Source organism: Telmatherina bonti (assembly GCF_933228915.1).
Source record: "Telmatherina bonti genome assembly, chromosome: 19".
In the NCBI taxonomy this organism is placed as follows: domain Eukaryota; kingdom Metazoa; phylum Chordata; class Actinopteri; order Atheriniformes; family Telmatherinidae; genus Telmatherina; species Telmatherina bonti.
The window spans coordinates 17,611,069-17,638,482 of NC_136617.1; the positions used below are offsets into that span (position 1 = coordinate 17,611,069).

The 27,414-nt window shown below is 36.3% G+C and overlaps 1 protein-coding gene across 6 annotated transcripts in view; it reads left to right on the top strand.

The window, feature by feature from the left end:
- The first annotated feature begins 5,830 nt into the window (after window positions 1-5,830).
- Window positions 5,831-27,414, top strand: part of LOC306770042 (focal adhesion kinase 1-like) — a 65,836-nt gene continuing 44,252 nt past the window's right edge. For 4 of the 6 annotated variants that reach the window (XM_079258813.1, XM_079258816.1, XM_079258817.1 and 1 more), the window contains exons 1-2: window positions 5,831-5,962; window positions 27,283-27,309. The gene's annotated coding sequence lies outside the window, so the exon portion shown is untranslated. Of the gene's footprint in view, window positions 5,972-27,282; window positions 27,310-27,414 lie in introns of all 6 variants that reach the window. The other 2 variants (XM_079258814.1, XM_079258815.1) reach the window with 2 other exon arrangements.

A 27,414-nucleotide genomic window follows, 5' to 3' on the forward strand; every position in this document is an offset into this window, starting at 1 on the left:
ATTTTTGCAGTCTTTGCCTTGATTACAGGGAACACATTGCAGATGTGGCCCAAAGATAGGCAAAATATTCACTAGCAGCTATGATTTTTAAATCCTCATCATAAAATATAACCACTTTGAATGAATAAATGTCACCCATACAGGCAGTTAGCAAGATGATTGGGCATAAATGTTGCATTTTGACCAAGAATATGAGATTGTTGATATATACCATCATATAACACCAAATAGAAGTAAATTACAAATTGCATTCACTTGCACCTTGAGCGTCTGATGTTTACACAGGTAAAAGCTTGTCACTGCTCTGGCCCGACCCTTAGAAACATTTGATAATATTCAGACTTCTGTCTGTTTTCTTTTTAATTATCAATAGTTTACTACCGTGGATGAACATGGTCATGCAAAAATCCAGTTAACATTGGTTTACAAGAAGTTTGACACACTATTATCTCAGTAGCATTGATTTCAATGCTTTGGCGCATATTTATCAGTGTCATACATCAGTTTTTATTGTCTGCAAAGTGCTTTCCTAGGACTGTGTTGTGTTTTGTTCACTGCATGGGGCTACAGTTTCAATATCGTGGCGTCTTTTCTGATCAGATCACATCATCTCACTCATTAATCTGCGAGAGACTTTAACACGAGACTGAAGCTAGCTTCCGATTCGTAATATCTATAAAGGGCAATTCCACTGAATTTTTCGGAAACAACACCACATTAGACCAGGTCCTGACAAAAAACTACAACACTTAGACTCTTCAAACCTGGACTGGAATATTCTAAATAATATGCAGATTCAATAAAACATAGTGTCTGATTTGTGAAACCTTTATTCTATTTGTGAAAATGCAAATAAGGCTCATTTAATGACATTTTTGGCATCTGGACCACATTAGACCAGGTCCTGACAAAAAAACTACAACACTTACACTCTTCACATCTGGGCTAAAATATTCCACATACTATGCAGATTCAATAAAACATAGTGTCTGATTTGTGAAACCTTTATTCTATTTGTGAAAATGCAAATAATGCTCATTTTATGTCATTTTTGGCATCTGGATCACATTAGACCAGGTCCTGACAAAAAACTACAACACTTAGACTCTTCAAACCTGGACTGGAATATTCTAAATAATATGCAGATTCAATAAAACATAGTGTCTGATTTGTGAAACCTTTATTCTATTTGTGAAAATGCAAATAAGGCTCATTTAATGACATTTTTGGCATCTGGACCACATTAGACCAGGTCCTGACAAAAAACTACAGCACTTAGACTCTTCAAACCTGGGTTAAAATATTCCACATACTATGCAGATTCAATAAAACATAGTGTCTGATTTGTGAAACCTTTATTCTATTTGTGAAAATGCAAATAAGGCTCATTTAATGACATCTGGACCACATTAGACCAGGTCCTGACAAAAAACTACAACACTTACACTCTTCAAATCTGGACTGGAATATTCTAAATAATATGCAGATTTATTAAGACATAGTTTCTGATTTGTGAAACCTTTCTTTTTTCATTCATTTTGTGACAAGCGAAATTATGGAATTTTTTTATATTGTACAAACTTTAACCCATTTGATATTTTGTTTTGCAGATTATCATCTTGTATCCAATTACAGTTTTGAAAGACAAGACAAAGTCATACTTTTCCTTTCTCTTTTTAAACAACAAAATTAAATGTAAATGTTTGCATTATGTGAATCTTGAAGCATGCTTGTAATATTTCCCCATTAGCCAGCATGTCATTTTTTATACAATAAGTAGTCTTTTTAATTCCACTGTGTAACACACAGTAGCTGTGTGAGGCAACTGATGTTATCACTCTCTTGCAGTACATTGAAGACACCAGTCTTTCTTGTAGTTAAATGTGTTTTAAAGTTATGACAAAATTATATGAGTCAAATGTCATTCTTACTTGTTTGCACCAGTATATCTGGAACCTAACATATTAAAACATCTCTTTTATTTACCTTTAGAGCTGCAGTTGGTGAGCCTATATGCTACTGGTTTATTAAATTTAAATTTAGATTTACACCTTTTCATTCCTGCCAAAATCCCACATTCTGACGTGACTTGAACTCCACCTGTAACGGGTCATATCCGTCAGTCACTGTGGCCTTCACAACGCAAACAACGGAGTCCTGGTTGAAGCTTAATGGAGATGTGCAGAACAATTGCCATTGTTTTGCAAGGTTAAAGTTTAATGAACCAAACACAAATCAGAATACTGTGTGTTACACAGTGGAATTAAAAAGACTACTTATTGTATAAAAAATGACATGCTGGCTAATGGGGAAATATTACAAGCATGCTTCAAGATGCACATAATGCAAACATTTACATTTAATTTTGTTGTTTAAAAATGAGAATGGAAAAGTATGACTTTGTCTCGTATTACAAAACTGTAATTGGATACAAGATGATAATCTGCAAAACAAAATATCAAATGGGTTAAAGTTTGTACAAAATGAAAGAATTCCATAATTTTGCTCGTCACAAAATGAATGAAAAAAGAAATGTTTCACAAATCAGAAACTATGTCTTAATAAATCTGCATATTATTTAGAATATTCCAGTCCAGATTTGAAGAGTGTAAGTGTTGTAGTTTTTTGTCAGGACCTGGTCTAATGTGGTCCAGATGTCATTAAATGAGCCTTATTTGCATTTTCACAAATAGAATAAAGGTTTCACAAATCAGACACTATGTTTTATTGAATCTGCATAGTATGTGGAATATTTTAGCCCAGGTTTGAAGAGTCTAAGTGTTATAGTTTTTTGTCAGGACCTGGTCTAATGTGGTGTTGTTTCCGAAAAATTCAGTGGAATTGCCCTTTACACATATTGCGAATCGGAAGCTAGCTTCAGCCTCGTGACATTAACGCTATTTTAAACTGTTGTCTTTTATAAACGCTTTTAAACTCTTTTCTTTATTTTTTTCTGTTTGTATTGCTTTCTGGGGAACATTCACAGGAAGGATATATGCGCAGGTATATGCATGTTATCCAATCTCTGACTAGTAGGTTTTCTTTACGTTAATGTGGGTGATCGCAGGTTATAAAGTTGTCCCGCTGCGAAACTAATCACTCTCAGAAACGTTATTTAAAATGACACACAACTCTAAAACTGAATCTACTGGATAAAAAATACACAACGATCTGCACAACAATACGAAGAGAATACTGATAAATTATTGTACAATCTGAAAGCGCTGGGACGCAATGTAAAGAGTAGAAACTACATGCGCGTGCGAAGTTAGCTAGCCGTGATCGTATAGTGGTTAGTACTCTGCGTTGTGGCCGCAGCAACCCCGGTTCGAATCCGGGTCACGGCAGTTTTCTATTCATAGACTAAATATATAATAACACTGCTTTCATATGCTGGTAAACACGGAGAAAGTATAATAAATCACAACATGTCTGCAAAGTCTTGCTACCCAACGTGAAATATATACTTTGTCACTACTATCTTACTATCTTACTACTATCGTAAACTTACAATGTCACTAAAATGCAATATGTTACTGAATATTTCAGGGTTTATAAAAAAAAAAAATTAAAATACAACTATCTGTATTAGTCAGACAAAGATAATTAGAAGAATAGAACGTTTTTTTTTTTTTATGTGAGATTGTGTGAAAAATTATGCTCTAATGAAATTCTGAGCATCCCTCCAAAGATGCTTTCCAAGTTGCTCAGTGAATAATGGTTAACATAGTATAATATTGAACTACTTCTACATAAAACAACTCTCTTCATTCCCATGTTTTCTGTAATTATTCGAGGAATTCTTCAGTAATAGAGAAATAGTCTACTTGATCTGTCGTTTCATTTATTATATACTTACCATTTCTGAATCAAATCCCCAAATTAGTCTTGGTTTATATAGTCTACTTATTTACAATGTTGCCTCGATGTGACGAAACCACATCATCACAGGTCAACCACCAGGTATAGACACAAAAGCATGAAAATACCCATAAAAATCCCACGCTTACCTAAAAGGAAGCATTATGCAGCTACAAGTCACATCCACTAGATGTCGCCTTTGATCCTTGTGTTGGAAAAGACACGCAGTTTAACTAATGGGTACCTTGCATTTGTATTAATTTGAGTTTCTGGGTCAAACAGTGAGAAGTTTGATGTTTAATTTAGCAGGTGGTGACATAAAGATCTTAACTATGCAGAGGAAGTGGTCACATTTACGAGAGTGTATTTACAAATACAAACAAAAAACAAACAAAACCAACCACACAAACAAACAAAAAAAAACCAAACAAACAAACAAAAAAAACAACTGTCTCATGGCTCAGGCAGAGAGGGGCTTCTAAAGCTCCAGGTTTATTGATGGCAACTTTAGATTTTCATTTTCAATTACCAAAAAAGTTTTCATCACTTTATCCAGGAGTTTTAATGAAACAGTTCTTTTGTGCTTATTGGCTTTGGACTCTTTTCGTTTGTTTTACTTACATCTTTAGAACAAATTTGTTTGGATTAAATGGGTACGCAGTTTTAATATCTTAAAAGAGCTCTGGTTTGCAAGTTTCTTTGAAAATATTGCACTGGATCGGTGTGACTTTAAGTCCCGCTTTGCATAAGAAAAAGCATGTCAAACAGATACTACAGTTAGCAGGGCCGGATTAAAAGTGCACAGGCCCCTGGGCCCAGAGTGTTCCAGGGGCCCCTTTCCCCACCGCAACATTGTGAAAAGTCTGAATGATACACTGTGAAACGACATTTCTAACATCTTTCACTGGTTCCAGTAGCAAGACACTGGACACTGTGGTGTAACTATCTGGCTTTTATGTACATTTTGTTTCATGTCCAAACTACTGGTGTTTGCCCGATGTGGGCCCCACATGGGCCCCAAGTAGGCATGGGCCCCTGGGCCTGTGCCCATAACGCCCACTGGATAATTCAGCCATGGCAGTTAGGGTGGAAATTGTAAATAAATATAGTCAACTGCAGCAGCAAACATGTGCTGAGTCTATTTGATGTATATTGTAATGCCCCGTGCTCACAGGTAAGTAATCAGCCGACTTGGATCTCTTTGGGTTGATTTATTGACAGCTTTAGGAACAAGAGCTGCTGTTTCAGCCACAACTCACGCTGAGCTAACTCGCGCCGCGCGGTCTCACTCTTCAAACTTAACAATTTCTGCTTCTGCTCCCCAGAGTTTACCCATCACAACATGAGTCTCACATGAACATAACCCCTCATGCACAGAACAGCAGATCATAAAAGGCAAATAAGAACAATGACACTACAGCTATTACAATATCCACAATGTATTTACATACCCATTACATTACACACAAACACATATGGTGTCTGTAAATATCCAGGTGAAAAAGATAATCATAAACAATTATTACGCCTTATAGCATATGGATGGCCAGTATAGTACAGGTAAGTCATATAGTACCTGCACAAAAGGATAGGAAAAGCATCATTTACACTCTGACATGTTTGGTTTAATAACATTTACAAGATAAGAAACTAAAAGAAAAACAGTTCCGTAATGTTACTTTTTACTTAAGTTTTGATTACGTTTTTTCACGTTAAGTGACTGAATGAAAAGTCAAAAGCTGCTGCCTCCACAACCGGAGTCTAATTTCAAAGACTTTAAGTACACATCTCATTCATGAGCTGCTGTTCTGTGTACCTCGGGCTAGGCTTTTCCTCGCTCCTCCCGCGCGCGCGTGTGTGCGCGAGCTTCTCTCTACAGCAGCCATATTGGAATGCTGGCTGGATGTGGAGAGGGGAAGCAGGAACAGGCGACGTGAGAGAGAGGGGGAGAGAGAGAGAGAAGCGGAGACAGGCAGTGGCGAGAAAAGCCTCTCTCTAACTACTCCCAGCTCTACAACTCAAATAACGGATTAACTACTGACTTTTAACCGTTTCCCCCGCCGGTAAAAGCTACAGATAAGACCACCTGGAACAAGTCAACGTGAGTGATGTGCGTCTCTTTTGTGGAGTATTTCAGCTGCTTTGAGAAATTATGGGATGCGGGTGGTTTAACGTTTTGCTCTGTATGCCGCCTCAGTTTCCTCTCAAACATTTAAGCAATATTTTTTATTTTGTATAATAACACTACATTAGTTGTGTAGCTGCGGTTAAAAGACAGTTTAGCTTAAGAGGGACGTATTGTTTTCATGGTAGTAACTTAGTGCGCTTGAAAAGGTGACCCACCGCCACCAAAGTCGTCGCCGCCAGTCACATGTAGTTCATGTTGTCTTCACGTTGGTTGTAATTTACGGTAAATTAGTCCACCGGATTAACTCACATTTAGCTTTAAAAACCCATCCTGTGTAATCTGCTGTTCCACTGCTCCTGGGTTTAAGACTGCTTGGTTACCTTGCTATAACTCCTGGACAAGCTGAACTTAGTGAACTTCTGTCTTAAAGAAGCAGTTGTGTATTTTCTGGCCCACTCATACTTTCTAATCAGCTCAGATATTTGTTTAATGCTAACATGATTCATAGGTAATGTTTTGATGTGTTTACGAACTCTTATTTACGATACATTTTGTTTAACTGATTCGGGTGGTGAGCTATAAAGAAATTAAATAATGCTGTCATGCAATACCGAGTTTAAAAAATGTCATACAATTGATCATTCCTATATATATATATATATATATATATATATATATATATATATATATATATATATATATATATATATATGTATATATGTATATATATATATATATGTATATATATATATATATATGTATATATATATATATATATATATATATATACATATATATATATATACATATATATATACATATATATATATATATATATATATATATATATATATATATATATATATAGGAATGATCAATTGTGCGGATTCAAAAGAAAATAAATAAATTTTTAAAAAAATTCTCAGAATATATACCAGCAACTTTTCTTTGTATACACACACACACACACGCGCGCGCACACACACACACACACACACACACATATATATATATATATATATATATATATATATATATATATATATATATATATATATATATATATATATGTATATGTGTGTGTGTGTGTGTGTGCGCGCGTGTGTGTGTGTGTGTATACAAAGAAAAGTTGCTGGTATATATTCTGAGAATTTTTTTAAAAATTTATTTATTTTCTTTTGAATCCGTATTAAGACTTTCCACTCAGTACTTGGTTGAACCCCTTTGGTAGAAATGTCATCCAGAAATCTTTGTGGGTCCAAGCTTGGCACACTACTTTTTTGGGTATCTCTCCCCTTGTTATTGGCAGAATTGCTCAGTCTTTGTCCAGTTGGAAGCATGCAGCAAATTCTCCACAGATTCCGTGTTGCACTCTGATCTGTTCTCTGGCCATGTCTCAGTAGGACTTCCACAGTCATCCTAAAGCAACTCCTTTGTTTCCATAATAGTCTGATTGCTGGGGTTGTCTTGTTGACATGTAAACGTTCACTCCAACTGGGTTTCCAGTGTGATGTTAAAAAGTTTTTCACTCTGAATGGCCTCATGTTTTGCGCATACATGTTCATCCATATCCTGACTCATATCTGATGCTAAATATCACTCTCAGAGTCATGCATTATGATAATAGTTCAATCTTTACCAGATCAAGCAGGTTTGATCGTCACCTCTTGGAGTTGGACAATTTTTAGGTGTCTTTTGGAAAACTCTAAACCAGCTGTCATATCCTCTTTTAGTGAAGAGTGCTTTTTTTTTGACCATCCCACCATGATCCGTATAGTCTTGCACTCGTAGTTGTCATTCTGTATGATTTTTTTCCACCACATATTAAATTTGGATCTTATTTACAGAAACTATTGGTTTTTTTTTTTTTTAACTTTCTTTTGCTTGGTTTTACTGGGTTAACAGGAGTTTTTTGGTCTTTCTAAACTTCTTCTATTTGACAGTGATGAAGGCTACTCTGTTCTCAGGCATGTTGCACCTTTCCAAATCTATGCCTTGACACAGTCCTTTTCTCAGGCCAAGTTACAGCCCTCTGAAACTAATTGCTTAGTTTTCACAGTATGACATTGTTGACTTTGGGTGCTTATATAATTATGTCCTTTCTTACTATTTCCAATTAGTCTAATTTGACACATGCAGATTTCAGTAAAGATGTAGAAACTACCAAGAATAAAGATGCACAAAACCTGTTTACCTGTGTTTTTGCATGTAAATTATTGGTTCCATTGTCATATTCCAGTCTATTGTGTTCAGTAAATTAACAAAAGATTCCAGACACTAGTTTTCCTTTGTCATTTTTTAGAATTTTGTGTGGGCAGCTGAGGAGGGGAAAAAAGTTTCACATAAACATAACTAGATGTGGAAAACTTGAGAGGTTCTGCAGAGACTGGTTCCAGTTTATCAAGCATAGATCTGACACTTTTCTTTGGATTATATGATTTCTAGTTGAAAATGATTAGTTTTTGGACTTGTAGTTCGACATAGCAAGACTTTACAGAATTGAAAACTTTTTATGGAGTGAGGGGTGTGTTTCATAGAGTTAATAAGTACACAGCTAATCAAATCCATGAAATACATCTTTCTCCTTTAAAATAAGCTACTTGCGATCATTGTTGTATCTCATTTATATAGCTCAGCTAGATATCTGTTGGTCTTGTTATGAAAGAGCAAGAAAATGTGAAAAGTTTGTGTTGCAGATGGGAAAGAGTTCAGTATTATTGTCAAATACATGTAAATCACGTCAGAAACACATGGATCTACTCTGTTTATTTACTCACATAAAAAAAACTGTGATGCTGGGCTTTGGTTGCCTTCAGCTTAATTTTTTTTTAGTGCAAGATAAAAATACACTATCCTGAGGCCATTGAGACTTCAGACCTACAGTATGCAAGTACAGTTGCAGTCCCATATGCTTATATTTCCATTTCTGAAGCAAAAGTTTATTAAATCTGATCAGAACTGCCACAGCGCACATACTGTTGATTCTTGTTGCAGTTAAGTATTTGACTGAGGTTTCTAAATTAACAGTTGTTCTCATTTACTGTCAAACAAAATGATCGCGGTTGTGATGGTTAACAAGTTTCTGTCATCTGAATAATAGCTGTCTGTGCAGGGATTATGTACTGCAGGCAACACTTCCTATACCACAACAAGCTCGAGTTGCAATGCTTTGTAGTTTGTTAAAAAAAACACATTATCTCCATGTGCCATCAGCTGTGACACTAAATCTTCTTAGCCTTAATTCACATGTAAATAGTTTTCTACAACTGTTACATATCACTGGATCTTTTAACAAGACTTGGTTAGCTCATAACTACGTGCTTCAGCACAAGAAGAGTGGTCAACAAGTGCCGATTTTTAGCGGCGGCTGATTGTTGATGGCAGCAGATGATTGTTGGTCCATTGAGGGGACAGGGCACACCCCTAATGTAATGGTAGAGGAAACGCTGTGTGAAGTATGTTTGGCATTACTGATACCATTCCTGCATCTTTCTGTTGTATAGTGACAGACTAAAGCTGTTTTCCAATTTGGGAGAATTTGCTGAAAGAAATGCAGTGAAGTTTATAATCTATACTAGAAATATGTAATCTTACATTCACTGTCAAACAAGTTGAAAACCACATTACTTTATTTTATGTTTGACATACTAAACGCATTTCTGAGAATTTCCTCCCTTGATGGTTGTTTGCTTTAAGTTTTGTGTTTTGTTCTGCAATTGTAAATCTAATTTTGCTAGATGTTTGTGAAATGGCCCATGCCGTTTGTAGAGACTGATGAATAGATTTCATGCACCTATACGTTATTTAAATAAATTATTTCTGGCAGGTCCACAGCACGCTAATACAGTTTCTGTTTCTGTACATTCATAAGTATGTGTGTGAGTGTGTGTGTGAGTGTGTAAATTGCAGAGCAATGCAGAAGGCTGTATTTATAGAAACACTTGACTACACTCAGAGATCTTTCAGAAGTCCACTACATTGCAGAGAACTCTGCTGTTTTCTTTTTCTTTCCCTGTCCTACACTGTGTTCTGTTTCAGGACATTTATTTATTTATTTAAAAATATTCTTTTATACTCAGTTTCTAATCAGTGGTCAACTCAAGTGTGTTCTGTTGGAGGCAGATGGACAGAAACAGAAAAACTGTAGAGAAAGGCAAAGTGGTAACAAAGCCAGCAGTCTTGTGTCTGTAGATTGCAGAATGTGGTGACTCACTGTGACTTAACAAGTGACAGCAGTCATTCCAGACAGATACTATGCGTGGAGGCATGTAAGAAATTCAATAAAAGTCTGTGTGTCATGAGGAATTGATAATACCTAACAAAGTGATTGGGAGAAAAGCACAGTTCTCTCCTTCTTTGTTTGCATTTTGATTATTTTTTGTTTTGTGTTATTTTTCAGGCAGATGAGTTGCTTATTTTTTTCTAATAAGTTGTCGACTTTGTTTCTACCTACTGTGAAATATATGCAGCTCTACGGAGGTCTGCTGTTTTCAGTGGCCCTGTGCAAATATATATTTACACACTTACCTCAGAAAGAGGAAAAAAAATATGAATGAACAGTTAAAACGATTAACCAAAGCTATTTGCTTTGGAAATATGACTGCCACAGTGTGTTTATGAAAGTTAGTGACTACTGCACCAGTCCAAAGTTTGGACATATCTACTTATTCATTTTGACTGGCACTGTATGCATGCAGATATTTGTGCAAGTGCTGACCTATGCATGCTGAATCTATAAATCCTGTTTCCCTCTAACATAGACTTCATTCCCTTGCGTCGTGCATACAGTTTGAATGGTGGATAAAAAGAGGATTGTGCATGTATGTGTGTGTGTGTGTATGTGTTGTGAATTTTTAGTTAGGAAGCTAAATGAATATCCATTCCCTTTGCTTGTGGATTGCATTCAGGAAGCAGACCCCACACCCCACCATGTGCACACATTTTCAGAGCACTTATGTACATCCTAAAACATGCTGTGTCCCTCAGGAGCTTAAAGGAAAACGCCTTCTTCCTCTCAGAGGCAGCAACACTGCTAAGACTTCTGGTGTTTATGTATGAGGTGGTGTATGTGTCTTTGTGCATGCTTATTTTTGTGTTTCTGTACTGTAATGATGGCTGTGTTTACCAAAGATAACTTGCATAAACATCATCTTTGTTTTGTCTGGTGAAAATCTTTTCAATCCTTAAATGTTGGATTAACAAATTGTGTGTAATTTCATGAGGTCACCTTTATCTGTAAGCTAATTGCGGTTGACTTATGCTAGAAGATAATACTGCTTGAATCACAAACACTTTTATCTGCATTTATGTATAGGCATGTTTGTCTCATCCCACAGTGGAATTTTGCCTCTAAATGGATAATTACTTATCGGCTTATGAGTGTTTACATTCTGCGCTCTTCAGTAATGATGTCTTTCTGAAGTGTGGGCTAGCTCCATAAAATATAAACTAGCTAATCTCAATGCCGTAAAATGGACAAATGGTTATGTGTCTGAGAAGTGGTGGTATAGTGGTTAGCACTGCTGTCTTGCAGTAAGACGCTTGCTAGTTGGAGCCTCTGCTGGGGCCTTTCTGTGTTGTGTGGGTTCTCTCTGGGTACTGGGCTTCCTCCCACCCACAAGACATGCTTGTTAGGTTACTTGATCACTTATCACATGTAAGTTGCTTTGGATAAAAGCATCTGTCAAATAACAATAGAAAAGTTAATGTACTACACAAAGAGCTTCAGATACATCTTGCCATTTCACTGAAGACTTTAGTTTACTTTTGTTAATAGCAATTGCTTAATAACTCAATTTAGACATTTAAAAAGCTGCTTTGTCCATGATACAGCCTGTCAAGGTAAAAATGTTCCCCCTACACCACCATCACCACCACCACCACACACAGAGATACAAATCACCAAGCTTATTCTGACAGATTTGCAGCCATTGCTTGCTGAAAAGTTGGTATGCTCTCAAGCAGCTAATAATTGATAATGACAGGCTTGGTGCTAAGTTGTTATCCTAAGTTTGAACATAGTTAGAGCTGTTCGGACAGCCTTATATACAGATTTCCCTATTAATTCTAATAATATTTCCAACTGCAGAGATACTATGTAAATCATATCTTGAGTATTGCATTTAATAATTTTCCTCTGACCTTGTGTCTTTTTGTTGGTTATACTTAACCAGGGGAGCTCAGCTAATATGCACTTCCATTGGAGTGTCTGTGTGTGCATGCTTGTATACTGCTGGACCCTCGTACAATGATGTGGAACCATGGACACATAGATTTGCATGTGCTGCAACAACTGAAACTTGCAACAATGGCAGGAAATGACATCATTGGTAACAACTTGCCCCCTTCATTGAGGCAAGCACACACAAGAATAGATACACATATGCACACATTTGGAGCAAGCTACATTCGGTCAAGTAGGTCATGCCGCATGTCAGCTTGTGATGAATGCGGCTGGAGCAGTGGTGTGAATATGTGTGTGTCTAGGTTTGTGTAAGACTGTTGTGACTATAAGAAATGTTGCACCTTCCTTAGCTAGTAGAATTAAACAAAGTACAGTAATCAGGGTTCCTATGTGTTTTTATTTTTACTTTAACACTCTGGGGAAGCCGGTATCGTCGGTGATGCCAGGAACCATGTTGTGTTTAATCGAGCATAGCTTTCAAACCATAAAAGATAGAAACTTACTTTTTTTCCCCCCTCTTAATCGGGAGACTCTGGGGTTTCAGACGGTAGTTCCGGCATCACTGTAGCACATTCATAGGTGATACAGTGTTGTGTCAAAATAGGTGTTCCAATCAGAGCCTTTGTCTTTGGCGCATGACACGTGTTTGTCCAATCAGAGTCGATAATGCCTCAGGAAACGCCTCCAAACAGTGTCAATCACTATGTATCTGTGTCATTAGCAGTCGGATAGCTGCCTTCTCTATTTACAAGGCCGATAATTATAAAAACAACAGCTTTTACGCACACATACCATGCGTAATTGCTCAAACAAACATTTGCATTACTCAAGTAGCTTATTTCAAAATAAACGACACAACGGCATCGTAACAGATGTATAACTAACTTGATAACAGATACAGTGTGTGCAGCTGACAGTGATTTGGGAAAGCTGCAGTACCTTTAGTCATGCTTCGAAATTATAATACTCTTTATTTCAAGCAGAGGAGCCTCATTTACATAGCAGTTTATGATATTTCAATTCAAAATAAAAAATGAAAAAAAAAACAAGTTAAAGGACATTATGGGGCGTTGAAAGGTGGTGTTTATTAGCATTTAAACTAAAAAAAAGTCAGACGAGGTTTATTTCTCTAAAATACCCTTGTTCCCCAGAGGGTTAAAGATCTACTGCAGTAACAAAAGAACAGTTGATACAAAAGCATTGTTAAGAAGCCGTCTCCTCTTCTATGTATGTGCGGATGTCGTGTTTGAGCGGATAGTCAGCGTAATTGCTTTCAAATGAGTCAGATTGGGAGGGGGAAAGAACTAATTGTTGGTCTTTTTTCATATGGATGGAGAGAAAAGATGTAAGATGAAAAAGAGCATGAAAAATACATTTTATGTGGCTGTGCTCATGTAGAAAATGACATTACCTGCTCAGCATGAACCACTTTATATTTGTCGAGTTTAAACTTCAGGATGCTTAAATTGCAGATGTTTTATAGCGGGAAAACAGCATACTGGTAGACTTCCCTTAACTCCAACAGTGCATTTCCTTTTGTTTAACAGCCTACCAGTTACAATATTTTGGATTACGTCTCAGACTGCATTTGAACTTAATGCAAGAAATGAAATTATGTTAAGAATTAGTGTCCTTGCTAAGTCAGTGAAAAGATAAGGGTGCAATGATTTTTCCATTACCTTGGTTTGTTTTTTTTACTTTCTTTTCTCTTTTTACAGTCAATATGATATTTACAATGTAACCACCACTGTTTTTTGGTTCTATGAAGTATATTCATTACTTGAATAATCTTTAAAATTTTTACCAGAATATCATATATGTAGTTATGTATCTAATCAGCACTAACAACCCTGATAACATAACTAATTTATATACTGCTTATAATATAATTCCTCATAATTTAATATATATATTAGTTATGTGCTCAGGCTTGTTAGTGCTAATTAGCTGCATGTAAGAACTTCACCAAGACCTTTTAGAAGCGGTTTGTTTTCAGTTTCTGTTTTTCAACCTGATATTAGACACATGCTGTATATACCTACACTCAGGGCACATTCACATCAGCCTTTTTGATTAAAATCCTAAAACACAGGTTTCAGTCCATTTCAAGCAGACCAAATCCAGGAAGTGGACAATCGTTACCTGCATTGTAGGTAAACACTATCAAAACCTTTTCTGATCGAAATCTGATCAACAAGCCCACTACGATCTGATGCAGCTCCATTTATTTTTTTTTGTCTCTGGTGGAGAGTGTAACGCGTTTTTTTTTAAAGGTCTGATGTGCTTGAGAAATGCAGCGTGAATGCAATCTTGATTCGGAATAATGTTCATGCAATGCATCTACAGAGCAAGCAGTGTATCCCTGGGCACACAACTCCACTAATTTGTAGTAATCACCTTTAAGCTTCTTGCTAACCAACAAGAAAACTCTAAAAGGTAATGAAAAAAACAAAACAAAATAAAAAAAAAAATACATTGAGCTGCCTGCGAACTGAGGAAGGGAACCGAACAGAAATAAAGGTGTGAGTGTAGATGAAGACAGCTGTGACAGTGGGGTGAGACTGAAACTGAACTGAGCAGTTTTTTCCCAAACACTTATAATTTAGCTGACTAAAAAGCTAGGTCAGTAATAATAAAGTGGTTTTGATTCAGTAAAAATAATGAAGAAACAGATTGATACTGGGGTGGTTGATTCACTATTTAATTCATTAATCTGAATGTAACTTTTGCCAATTCAATTACTATTTGTAAATGTTCAAAAACAAGAATTTTTTCAAATAAACAAATGACAGAAATGCATCTGTAAAGTGGCAGGAAGGTAAAAGTTGCACTGCTGACTGAACACTTGAAGTGGACAGCCTTGTTGAGCCCCATAAAGTGTCCACAAACGGTGAATAACAGTATAGCAGGAAGCTAGCAGCTAGCCTTGCAGCTACTGTTTGAAGAGCATGAGATTTACTCATTGGGTTTAAGGACTAGCGTTTGACACATTTTTGGTTTTTATGAAAGTGAGAACAGAAAAGGCCTGGACTAGACCTACTCCCTATGTAAGTTGTTTGAAACCTAGATAAAATCTAATAATAATACTACAAACATGTGACAGCAAATCAGCTCTCCGCCTGGGTTAGAGGAGGATGTTGTTCCAATCTATTGCTAACACATTTTTCCTGAAGATTCCAGGCAAACATTTAAAGACAATATGGAAAATATGGTTGGTATGTGTTGGATTTATTTATGGTTTCACATAAATAAACTGTAGTGGAAATAAATTTGTTTGGCAACTTGAATTAATGAATACTGAAAAGAGTATAAAGTAGTATAAAGGTAAAAATGTGGAAAAGGTGGAAAAATATATGAAAATCCTGATAATCATTTAATAGTAGAATTGTAGCATCGTGAATCAAGTTGAATCAACCGTGAGGTACCAAAGATTGCATACCTCTAATTAATACCATGTGCAAACTTTGTTGTCTGTTGGTGAACACCAAACACCAAAATATTAAACTTGACAAATATTTAATCACCAGAAAAAGTATAACTTAATTAACTACACACAAACCGTAAGGGTTCTTATGTTACTAAAATTTCAAACTCAATGACAGTACTTCTCTGTTTTTTATACGACAGAGGGGGCAAAACACTTTTTTAAATAAAATCAAAGTCAGAACACCACAAAAATAACATCACGACCCATACGATGAAAAATATGAATACATATGAGAAAATACATATACATTGTGAAATGAATGCATTATATCCAAGCTCTATGAACTCGTACAACTATAGTCTTCTTACATGGCTTCCTGTAATGTAAAAACACAAAACTAAAAGAAACTTCAATCACTACTTAGTGTACTTTAACTAGAGTTGTGCATCTTCACTGGACTTTTGATTTGATTTGAATACAATTATCTTGTCAACAATACCATTAGACTTAATTCAACGATGCATCGCTATGTGCTGCATCCTCAAATTTCTTTTTCACTGCACATTGCTACTTCATCAGTGTATACAAGCAGTCAGATAAATATGAACTAACTCCCTGTGTATGTGACTGTAATCATAATAATTTTTCTGGAAACTGATTTCATACTGGAAAATGTTAGTATCAGCCAACATCCAAATTTCAGATGTTGAGATCAGATCAGAAAAACTCAAAAGGAGGATTGAATCATCTTTATTAATTGTATATTTTAAATTGATGTTAGAGGGTATTTCAGAGAGTATGTTTGTTTGTGTTTGAGTTGACCCTGTGTTAGACCAAGAGTCCAGGGTGTACCCTGCTTCTTGGCTGGTGGTAAGTTGGATGGATCTCAGCTCCTCTGGCACCTGAACAGGTTAAAGCATAATAAACGGATGGATGCCCCGGTGCCTCCATTCATGAAGTAGAAAAATTAGTGAGTGTGGCTCTACTTCCCAGCAAATGAGAATGGAGAAAGGTGCAAGGGGGGTGAGTTGGAGTGAATTTGCATATTCATAGATCCCTGCATACTAAATTGTGCAAAGGGCTAGAGTTATATATTTAACCTATTTTAATGCACAAGGAGTTAGAAAAACATCTTATTAGCAGGTTTTGGTTTTGGGGTTTATTCACTGTTGTTGATTTAAATGGAGTTTACAGTTGTGAAGCTTAACACAGTGCATTATGTTTGTTTTAATAAGAAAATAGGTACATATACTTGGCAGCTAAATTAATCATGTCCATCATATGATAAATTGTGACAGAATGCTGCTGCCTAATTGCTGTCACTTAAGAGTAGGAGCTTGATTGATATTTATAATGTAAGACAACCAAATAGGACTCACAGTTTGGATTCTAAAAGTGCAAACATGACACAAATCACTCTTCATGACACTCTTCATATAGCTTTAAAAGAGTTTTACTCTAATTATATACACACTCTTTATTTTCTTGAACATAGTGTTATAGACACTTGCTTTCCCTATAGAAATTCTGGTTGTCACCCAGAAAGTTGCTCAAGTCAAGTACATTTAGAGTGAAAAATTTAATCTGTAAAAAAAAAACAAACAGTAATAATTGCCTGTTTGACCGATCTGAACTCATGTCATTTCTAAAACGATCCACAGCTTGTCATACAAATATTGTGCACACCTCGCAGACATCCCTGCAGTCATAATAGTCTGAGAAACCCAAACATTAGCGATAAAACACCTGGATACAAGTCATATGTATGATGTCACTCTCACAAATGTGGTGCCCTACCATAAACTATCATGGATGAGGTCACATGGGGGTATAATGCAACAGTGTCTGCTTGTATGTTGATGTATCTGTCTGTGTGATTACTCACCAGCAGGCCCAGTCCTGTAACAGAGTTTCATTGATGAATTATTGTAAATAGTCCGTCTGCTGTACTCTTCTTTGTGAGGTTTGAATAAACAAAAACTGACAAAGCTTGTATAAATGATAAGAGTCACGTATCAGCTGATATTAATGGTGTTTTATATCAAATATGTTCCAGCACACCTGGTACTTAACATCCCCCACCCCCAGGAGCTAAAAGATTATTTCAGCCTTTGGTCTGTTGAATTTCCACTGAGGTCTAAGCTTCAGGGTAGATTAGGCAAATTAAATCTGTTGCAGTGTCACTCCACCCTGCCTGTGCTTGCTGGAGTCTAGGCACTGCCATGCTTAGCCTCAACAGACAGTAAAACCAGTAAGTTATATATACTAAATTAAAAATCTGCTTATCTTACTCATATTTGTAGTACTTTGGATGATTGTAGTTGTCCTTCAAAGCAAAACTGCCATGAAAAAGTTGCCATGATAATATTTAGTTGCTCAGAAATACATCTGCTATAATAAATGCTGCAAGCTTGGTTGTCTATTGTAGACACCAAGCGTCCTTGCAGCTTTCAAACAAAGCCAGTTTAATTTATGTTAACACAAAGTCAGTCAATGTTTGGCAATTTATTTATGTATTCTTTGTACCTTTTGAGAATAATAGCTGGACAACATTTTACATTATGTACAAAGAGACATCCATTCCCTGCTGCACTGTTTGATCCGCATGCAAAAAACTGAGCTTCGGTAATGACTGTGAAAACATCTTCTTGCTTGTCAGTATGAATGTCACCTCTTATCTTAGACTTCATCCGACCATGCCAGTCTTCTCAATTGTCTCTCATGCTTATGCTAATGTTACACATTTTCAAAAGGTTTTAAGAGTTTTTTTTTTATTTTCATTTAGAACATAATTGCTGAGAAACTGTCAGATTGTTTCAGTACTCTGTCACAGTCTGGGCGCTCTCCCCTCATTCATGTTGGCGCTTTCCAAGTAATGTCCCAGTTTAAATGTTATCAAACAGTAGCAGCTGTTGTCGTGTTACATCTCAAAGATAACAGATTTAATAAGTTACCATGGATCAAAAACCTGAGATGACTACAACAGAAATGCGGAAATAAAATACTGGAAGTACTTGACCAATAACAGATGTTCAGTGCTGCAAGCTTGAAATGTTTTGGTTACTCTCAAAAGTACCACCTCCAAACCCCCACTGGGGACCCTGTTTTGGGCTGAGATTTCTCCCACAGAACTCATTCTGGCCCGTTGTTCATGTGGTTGAAACAGCTAGACTGAGGAAAGGACCCCTTGATTAAAAATAAATTCAGCCCAGGCACATGGACTAAAATTATCTCGCACTAGTTAAACCATAAAGGATTTGGAGGTTTCATGGTCCACAGTTGTGATAGATAATTATTTTCCCTGCAAAACATGTAGATTAATTTAGACTTTAAAGAAAAAAATTTAAAAGTTGGGTGCACAAAGAAACTTTTGAATCACACATCACTTGAGAAGGCATTCCACTAGAGGGGGATACTAGTACACAAACTCAAGAAGTAAGAGCCATCAGGGCAGAGCTTTGGTTTACCTTCTAAATGAGAGTCAGAGTAGGGTGTTTGAGAGTGTGTGTGTGTATGTCTGACATCTTGGCCTACTAATCCAGTGGCCCATTAATCTGCTTTACTCCTCAGAAACTCTCATCTTGTCTGGCTCTCTATTTGCTTGCTTTCTGTATTTGAGATAAAGAAGTTGATTATGCCCTACTTCTTTTGTATAGTAAACCGCTGAATGTTCATTGTTACATATCGCAGAAATAAAAGACAATCGTACTTTGCATGACATAGAAAAACTGTTGCTTGATTGAGAAGTCTTTGAGTGCATTATTTTGTGAGCCTTCACATATTTTGAACCAAATCACCTAAGACTGCATCACACAAACTTTTAACAAGAACAGCGTTTATTTAAGTTTTATTTTTTAAAATTTACTTTATGTCTTAACTTTACATTTTATATTTTGATCCAAGTTGATAAATGATGTCAGGATGCTAAAGATGCGAGTATCCAGTAACTTGAGTGATCTTCAGAGGGCTAGTATCAATATGCCAAAAGCAAACCTATCCAGCTATTACGTCTACATTATTTTAACCGTTTAACACTAATGTTCATAAGCCATTTTTTAATAATTACTTCTGCTTAATTTGTTGAGTTACAATATTTTTTTGCCCATATGATGAAAAGCTACTCTGTTAGAAAATGGGACAGTGTGTAATACTAATAAAAAATGTGTAATACTCTCCTTGCTGCATGCAATTTGATTACAGTATAATTGGATTAAATGTGTTAGGTCCGTGGAACAACTTACTGGTATTCCTCTTGTCTCACTCCCTTTTCTTGCACCAAAGATGGATGACTTTTGCTGGACTGTGTTGAGTCGAGAATATTGCATTATGACTAATTGAGTGGCTCCTCAGGGGGCATTTGTGTCACTGAGAGAATATCCAACGGCAGCACAACACTCACACCCACACCAAATGTTCAAATAAGTCAAACTCCTCGCTTTGTCCTTCCTGTCATTCTCAGCTGGTTTTACATCCAAGTTACTCGCTGGTTACAAGCCCAGATTTTTATTTTTTTTTAAATTTTTTGTATGTTCCTCTCTCATCAGCACTTTTGTAAGATGTATTTCCATCTTTTCTGATACATCTCCCTCCTCACTCGCTTCTCCTTGGTCTTTAGTACATCTGGCTCCCTCTTTCCCCCTCCATCATTATCCTGGGGGACAAAGCCACTCCTCCCCCTTCCTCCTTTTCTGTCTTTCGTCTCCTCCCCCCTTCGAAGCTCGAAGCTTGTCTACTGCTCCTGTTTCCCTCCCTCCTCTCCCTCTTCCTCTTACTCCCACTACTCGTGTCTCTGTGTACCTCTGTGTCATTGTAGTAGTAGTAGCGGCGACAGTTTTAGTACAGTGTTGGACGCTCAGCTGTGAGCTTAACATAAACCATTATTACTAAGTTAGCTGCCTAGCACAACATCAGCCTGAGGACCACAGAATCAGTTTTTTCCCACTACTTTATCAGTCTTTCAGAATAGGATAAGACTTCTCTTCACTGTAAATGGAAGGACTATATCATGGTAAGGCTTTTACTATACATCATCCTGTTGTATATAAAATGTGTCCGATTTCATGCAGGAAACTGATAAATTTGCATGTAGAAATGAGGTCTATTTATTTTCTGCAGCCTATAAAGCTGAAAGAATTGTTGTGTGTTTGGGTTTTTCATATGTGTGCAGTGCATTTACATTTAAATGGACTGTTTTAGTTTAGTTCTTCTGTTTTACACACACACACACACACACACACACACACACACACACACACACACACACACACACACACACACACACACATATATATATATATATATATATATATATATATATATATATATATATATATATATATATATATATATATATATATATATATATATATATTTATATAGGTGGTGAAGAAAGTCTTGATGTAAGAGTTTGGTGGGTATGTAATGATATTAAGAGTAAGAAGGCAGAAGAGAGAGGTAGTTTTGTGAAAATGTGCTTGAACTACAGCCGAAACAGTTTGTTCTTTTTGGTTTGATATTTTTATTCATTTGCCACATTGAGGAGCTTACCGTAAACAAACATACTTTTTTTTTTTCTCTAAGAAGTTTCAACTATTTATCAGTAATTGTTTCCATCGGCTCCATTAGGCAGCACTAAATGAGTTACATAGAGAGTTAACCTAATTAAAATATTTGATGTTATGACTTGATCGCTCAAATTGTTTGTTAACCTGTAATTAAACAGGAATTAAAACTCCCATGTAAACGTGGCAACTGTGTATTTATTTGTGAGTTTCTGTGTTGGGAGTGGGGGTTACGCTGAGTATATGTGAGCGAGAGATTCATCGTATGTGTCAAATTAGTAGTATTCATCTTCATGTAGTGTGTTACCCATGTGGCTCAAGGTATAAGAGTTTTTAATATATCTGTGTGTATGTTGTGTGTGAGGGTTGCTTGTAACCAACAAACACCTTTGTTGTTTTTGTTTTATAGGTTAGACATTAATATTCAAGTGAATGTAAATATTTTGATCTTGACTCATAATTGATTTAACAGTTCTCTATTGTTACACATTTCTTTCATATTCCCTCTCCTATGCACTTTTGTAGATACTTCACCTCACGCAGGCCTGAAAGTTTCTGCTAGAATTCCAAAATGCGATTTGATCCTTACATTGACATTACTAGTTTCTGAATATATGACTGTGTGTTAGTCTGTTAGTTTTACTAGGCATAATGATTTATTAAACACAGGGTATCCGAACAACTTCTGAATTGGGGGGGGGCTCCATAAAATAAATATGATAAATCCTCTTCACGACAGATTAAGAACTTACTTTGTGAATGCCGTTGTTTTTCTGTAGTTATCTTTTGCTTTGTAGGTGGGATTTGCAAGGTTAAGTACAAGTCAACTAAAGTTTATTGTTGAGCAGCATGAAGCAAAAACGCTAAAGAATATGTGTTTATTAGCCAATCAGAATTAAGAATTCATTTTAAGCCTTGCACAGCAGCACCCTGGTGTTTGGCCTCATGTAAGATAAAAGAAGCATTCAATATTTAATGGTTTATTTGATTTTCCTCTCACCCCCATCTCACACGGCATGCTTTACTGGGAAAGCAATGGCAGATAGATGCTTTAATCCACAGCTGGGACTGTGATTTTAACTGGTCATTTTGTAAGATTTGGCAGGGATCATTTAAAAATCAATTTGAAGGCTAACTTTATCTCACCAGTTCATTTGTCCTAAATCTGTTGCGTTGAATTATACATGGTGCATCTGGTCTGAGTGTAATACATTAACATGTGTGTAGCTCCAGTAAGTCAGTTAGCTTCACCATTGCACCTGAGCGATGCACACTTGACTGCTTGTGCCACAGTGTGTGCGCTTTGGCAGATAAATGCATAAGAGCAGTCAAGCATTTCCTTGACCTTATTATGCTGTGTGCTTGTCGACCTTATCTGGAGGGGTATGCATCTTCTCTGTGCGATTGGTGTGAGCCTGCATGGGAGTAACATTTTATTTAGTGTATGGCAGATGTTGACTAATCGTTTGATGCTTGCCCGACCGTGAGTGAAGACCCAAGAATACTCACCTGTACTTCCATTGGAACACAATGTTAACATATAAAAGTCGAGATTCAGGCTTAAATGTAAATATATAATTATTTTAGTGGATTTTGCACTGAAGAGAGCGACTCTCACTTGTAGAAAGCAAATTATGACTCAATGTCAAAACTGTGCTGAAAACCTCCAAGAAGGAAAAATAGTGTTTGTGTGTGGATGGCAGGTGTGTTTGGTGCCTTAAGCATTATACTGTTGCACTGTAAGACTGCACGCTCCAGTAACACCTCATTGTTGAGTGTCTTACACACATGTGATAGTACAGGTGTGTGCGAGCTAAGCTTGAAGGCTAAGCATTAAGCACTGAGCAACCAAGCAGACCAGCAGGCTGCTTCCCCCTGCAGGAAAAGTTGTTATTTTTATGTGAAAAGAAAGTCTGCTTGTGTTCCTTTGCAACGAGTTTTATCCGTCACTGTGGTGTTGATCTATACACTTTTAATATCGCGTGAAACACACAAGAAAGTTCCTTGGCATTGTTGGGAAGAGTTTTGAAAAGCTATGAAAGAGCTGGTGGTTGAGAAAAAATCCCAGAATGCCCCTTTGATGATTGTTCTGTGTAAATATAGTGAGTGAAAAACCCCTGGGTAATATGCAGTTTAGCACAATTGGAAAAGGTGGTATTTCCATACATTTCTATTGTGGGCCCTAAACAGCAGGGCCCTAGTGGTGTCTGAGAAATGTCTGTAGATGTATGTTAGAGTAGTTCTATCTGTTTGGATTTTCATGTGTACTTATAATTAATAAGGAAACACGCACAAAAAAAATGGATAGAAAAACAGAAGTAGATTAGGGAGTATCACTCCATAAAAGGTAAATTGTCAACAAGTAACAAAGTAAAAATATGAATATTAAATATGCACATGGTGGCCTAAGCATCCACACTCATTTAGCCATTTATTTCTCAATTTGAGTTCTGTGCCACCTGTGTAATAATATTTTTTCCACTTCCATGACCAGCTTCTTTCTGTTGACACAGAGATGCAATGTTGTCTCAAAACTCTTCTTTGACGTCTGAAATACATGCACTGTACCTGACCTCACTCATACTTATGCAATTTAGCAGAGGTTTGGAAAAAATACTTTATTTGTGGTGTTAATTAAAACCACTGGGCTGCAGATGTTTTTCTGATCAGATTAGAACCAGTCAGACTGACCACTCTGTTCTCCATAAGATAATGTAGCCTAAGAATGTGAGTCTTTTTATCTGATTATTAATCTGAACACTTTCACAAACTTTTTGGGGTTGACTGATGCAGTTCCTTAAGTGCTATGCAGATGAAACAGAGCATTCTCCAAGCTCAATACTCTAGTTTGCACTTTCAGCTTGGTAATCCTGATGTGCATAAAACGATGAATATGTTCCCTCATTGTATGTGCTGCAACTATCCATCAAGCTTAATCAAACTTGGTTTTGTAAATTTTGTGTAATTTTTACTAAACCAACAGGTAATGATTACAAACTGACTTTGGGAAGAAAACACATCTGCCAACATGCAGGTTCAACATGCAGGAAATAGCAGCATGGTTGTGATAAGCATACTCTTTTTGTTATTTTGGTCACATGCTGACTTTATTAGTGTGAAGAAAATAGGGCATAAAAGTGGTAGTACTTTCCTCTAAGAGACTGGTAAACAGTTTTACAGTAAATGTATAGTAAAATATATGATATAAATAATACATATCTATATAGGAAGATGATAAAGATCTGTAAAATGAATCATTGTTCCTTTTCTGTTTCTTTTTTTGAAGTGCCACTTAAGGAACAAGTGCTGTATATACCTGTATAAAAAAAGCAGGCTTTTCTGTGTGTGCGTGTGTGTGTGTGTGTGTGTGTGTGTGTGTGTGTGTGTGTGTGTGTGTGTGTGTGTATGTGAATGACGAGACACCAACAGCTCACGTTATGTACAATGAATAAACAGAGTGGTTTGTAATTAGCCCTGTGGAAGAACAAAACATACTCCATCAAGGTGAAAAATCAAAGCAAAATATTACTTTTTGGTTTTATTTAAAAAAAAACTGTGAAAAAAGTAATTTGTATTTTATATTGTGAAACAAACTGTGAAGGTGATATAGATTTTCTTTTCTTTTAAGATGTCTGAAACTTTTGTTTCTGCTCTTCTGCTGCTGTTTAATCATGTTTCTCAGACATGAAAGGCCACTGTCTCCTCTGGTTTTTAGTCTAGACTGCAGCAATTTCAATTTGACTACAGATTTCAGGCTACATAGTACTTAGCAGAGAGACTGAGAAAGACAAATAGAGGCAGAATGGAGCTCTGACAGTGTCCGGGAGACAGATGGTGTCTCAAGGTTTCAGGCCTATTTAGATGTCATTATAGCACTTTAAAACATTCTCTGTCATCACGAGCTGCTCCTAATCAGTTTACTGTGATCCATTTTGGTCACAGAGGATGAAGTTAGGCCATGTGAAGTAGTCATTTGTGTTATATTTGGTAGGATGATTTTTCAAAATTGAGGAAATTGGATAAGATTCATATAAGATTCATTGTAGCTACATTACACTAAAGTCTCAGCTTAGCTGCACTTGTATCCTGACTTTATTGCAGAGTAAATCTTGTTCAAAGATTCTATTTCTAGATGATAAAATCTAAAAGGTTTCTTTTTAGGGATGTGAATCTAATAAAACTCATGATTAAATTTGATTCCAATTTTTGGGGTGACGATTCGATTCAGAATCGATTCTCGATTCAAACAGATTTTCAATTCATAATCATTACACTTAAGTAACAAAAGGGACTAATTTCCCAAGTTCCTTCATTCTTCTATAAGCTAGAAAGAACTGAGAAATTATTGGGGATGATTCGATTTAAATTGCGACATGTACAAAATTTTTTTACTTGTGATTCTTCTTAATTTCAGCAACACATTTGCCAGACCCTCATTCTGCTGCTATAATGCCCTAAAAGACAAGTAAAAAGATCAATAAAAACAAAAAAAGACCATTTTTTAACATGGAATTTTTTAATTTATGGAAAGAAAAATCCATTTTTTAACAAAAATATCTATTTTAAAATTGTGAGGCAAAAAATCCAGATTTTTTATTTTTTCTATTCAATTCCCCTCCCATACTGTTGTTTTTATACTTTTATCTTGTTTAACTTACCAGCTTGCTTCAAGGTTGCCATAAAAGCTACAATTCACATTTTCTACCATTCACACAAAGTCTGTATTGTTATGGCTTCAGATTACACTGTGTTGGTAATACAACCACCATGAGTCACCTTGATGGCTTTTTTAAAAAATTTTTATTCTGTGGGGTTTTCGACTTACCATTACGTCATCTTTGACAGCTATCTCTGTCATTTAATACAGTGTGTTTATGTGCTTGCCAACCCAGTATTTGTGTGTACAAGAGGGTGTCTAAAGCACTTACGCACTTATCCTTTTTGACCTACACACAGCTCTGTCATTGCCATATATGAGTTCCCATGAGGCTTCTTCTGGACTTCCTGTTGAAGCTCAGGAGCTGTATAGGTTTTGTAGTGAAGTGTATGACCACATGAACGTGTATATGTACAATATTCTGTTTTGACAAATATCTCTCATATATGTTTATGTGTGTGGGTTTATATGTTTGTGTGTGTGTGTGTGTGTGTGTGTGTGTGTGTGTGTGTGTGTTTTAAATATAAATATGGTAAACAGACTTGTACTTATATAGCGCTTTTTCATTCATGCTGACCACTCAAAGTGCTTTACACTATCTGTCACATTCACACATTCACACGCACACTCATACTAAATAACCATACCCTGATAGGCACATCAGGGGGCAGCTTGGGGTTCAGTGTCTTGCCCCAGGACACTTTGGCTTGTATCCTAATTATGTGTGTCTAGAGGTCCTTCTAGCCACATATTTCATTCTGTCTTCCTTCATAACAGATGAGAAAAATTAGTGAGTATACCCTGCTACAGCCAGAAGATATTTAATTGAAAACCCTGTTGTGAGAAACTGGAGATCTAATGGGATCAGATGTGAAATGTCCAAAACTTCTTTCATCAGGAACAGATTAATTTGTATATTGGACTCACAACGATGCTATTGGAAATGTAGTAGCAAATCAAGACGACCTATAAACTGGTTAGAAGAAAAGTGTGATTGAGTGGAGCCAGAGAAGCTCTGTTTTGCTTTTGGGCTTCATCCTTAAGTGATGGAGGCTAAAAGGTTAAAACAGTCTGTGTAACATCCTCATCTAACAGCTGCCAGACCTGAATGCTGAACAAAAGCTTTTCCTGCTTTAGACCCCCTCCCCTTTCTAAGCATTGAAGCATTGACATATCACGAGTTTGAGTAAATCATGCAACAATGGAATATTGATTTGAAGAAAAAAAAATCAATCAATATCCCTGTGAAAAGGTGTGTGTGAAAACAGGACATTGATTGATTCTTAATCTATTTAAACTGGTATAAATTGTGAAGCAGGCCATGACATACCTCCTGCTATTCATGCTCAGTAACTGAATGGTGGAAACTTGTTTTGAGACATAACTTAATAAGCTTAAGACTTGTGTATTCATTTGTTTAGTTAAACTAACCAGCTTACTGTTATTTCTTCATTTGTCTTTCAGATATTTCCAGAATTACCTACTATACAGGTGAGCAGCTGACCGTTGAACATCCTCTACAACCTGAGAGACCAATCCGCTGCTTTTTTCACACACTTATACTATAAAAGGAAATTCATTGTTAGAGAAATTTTT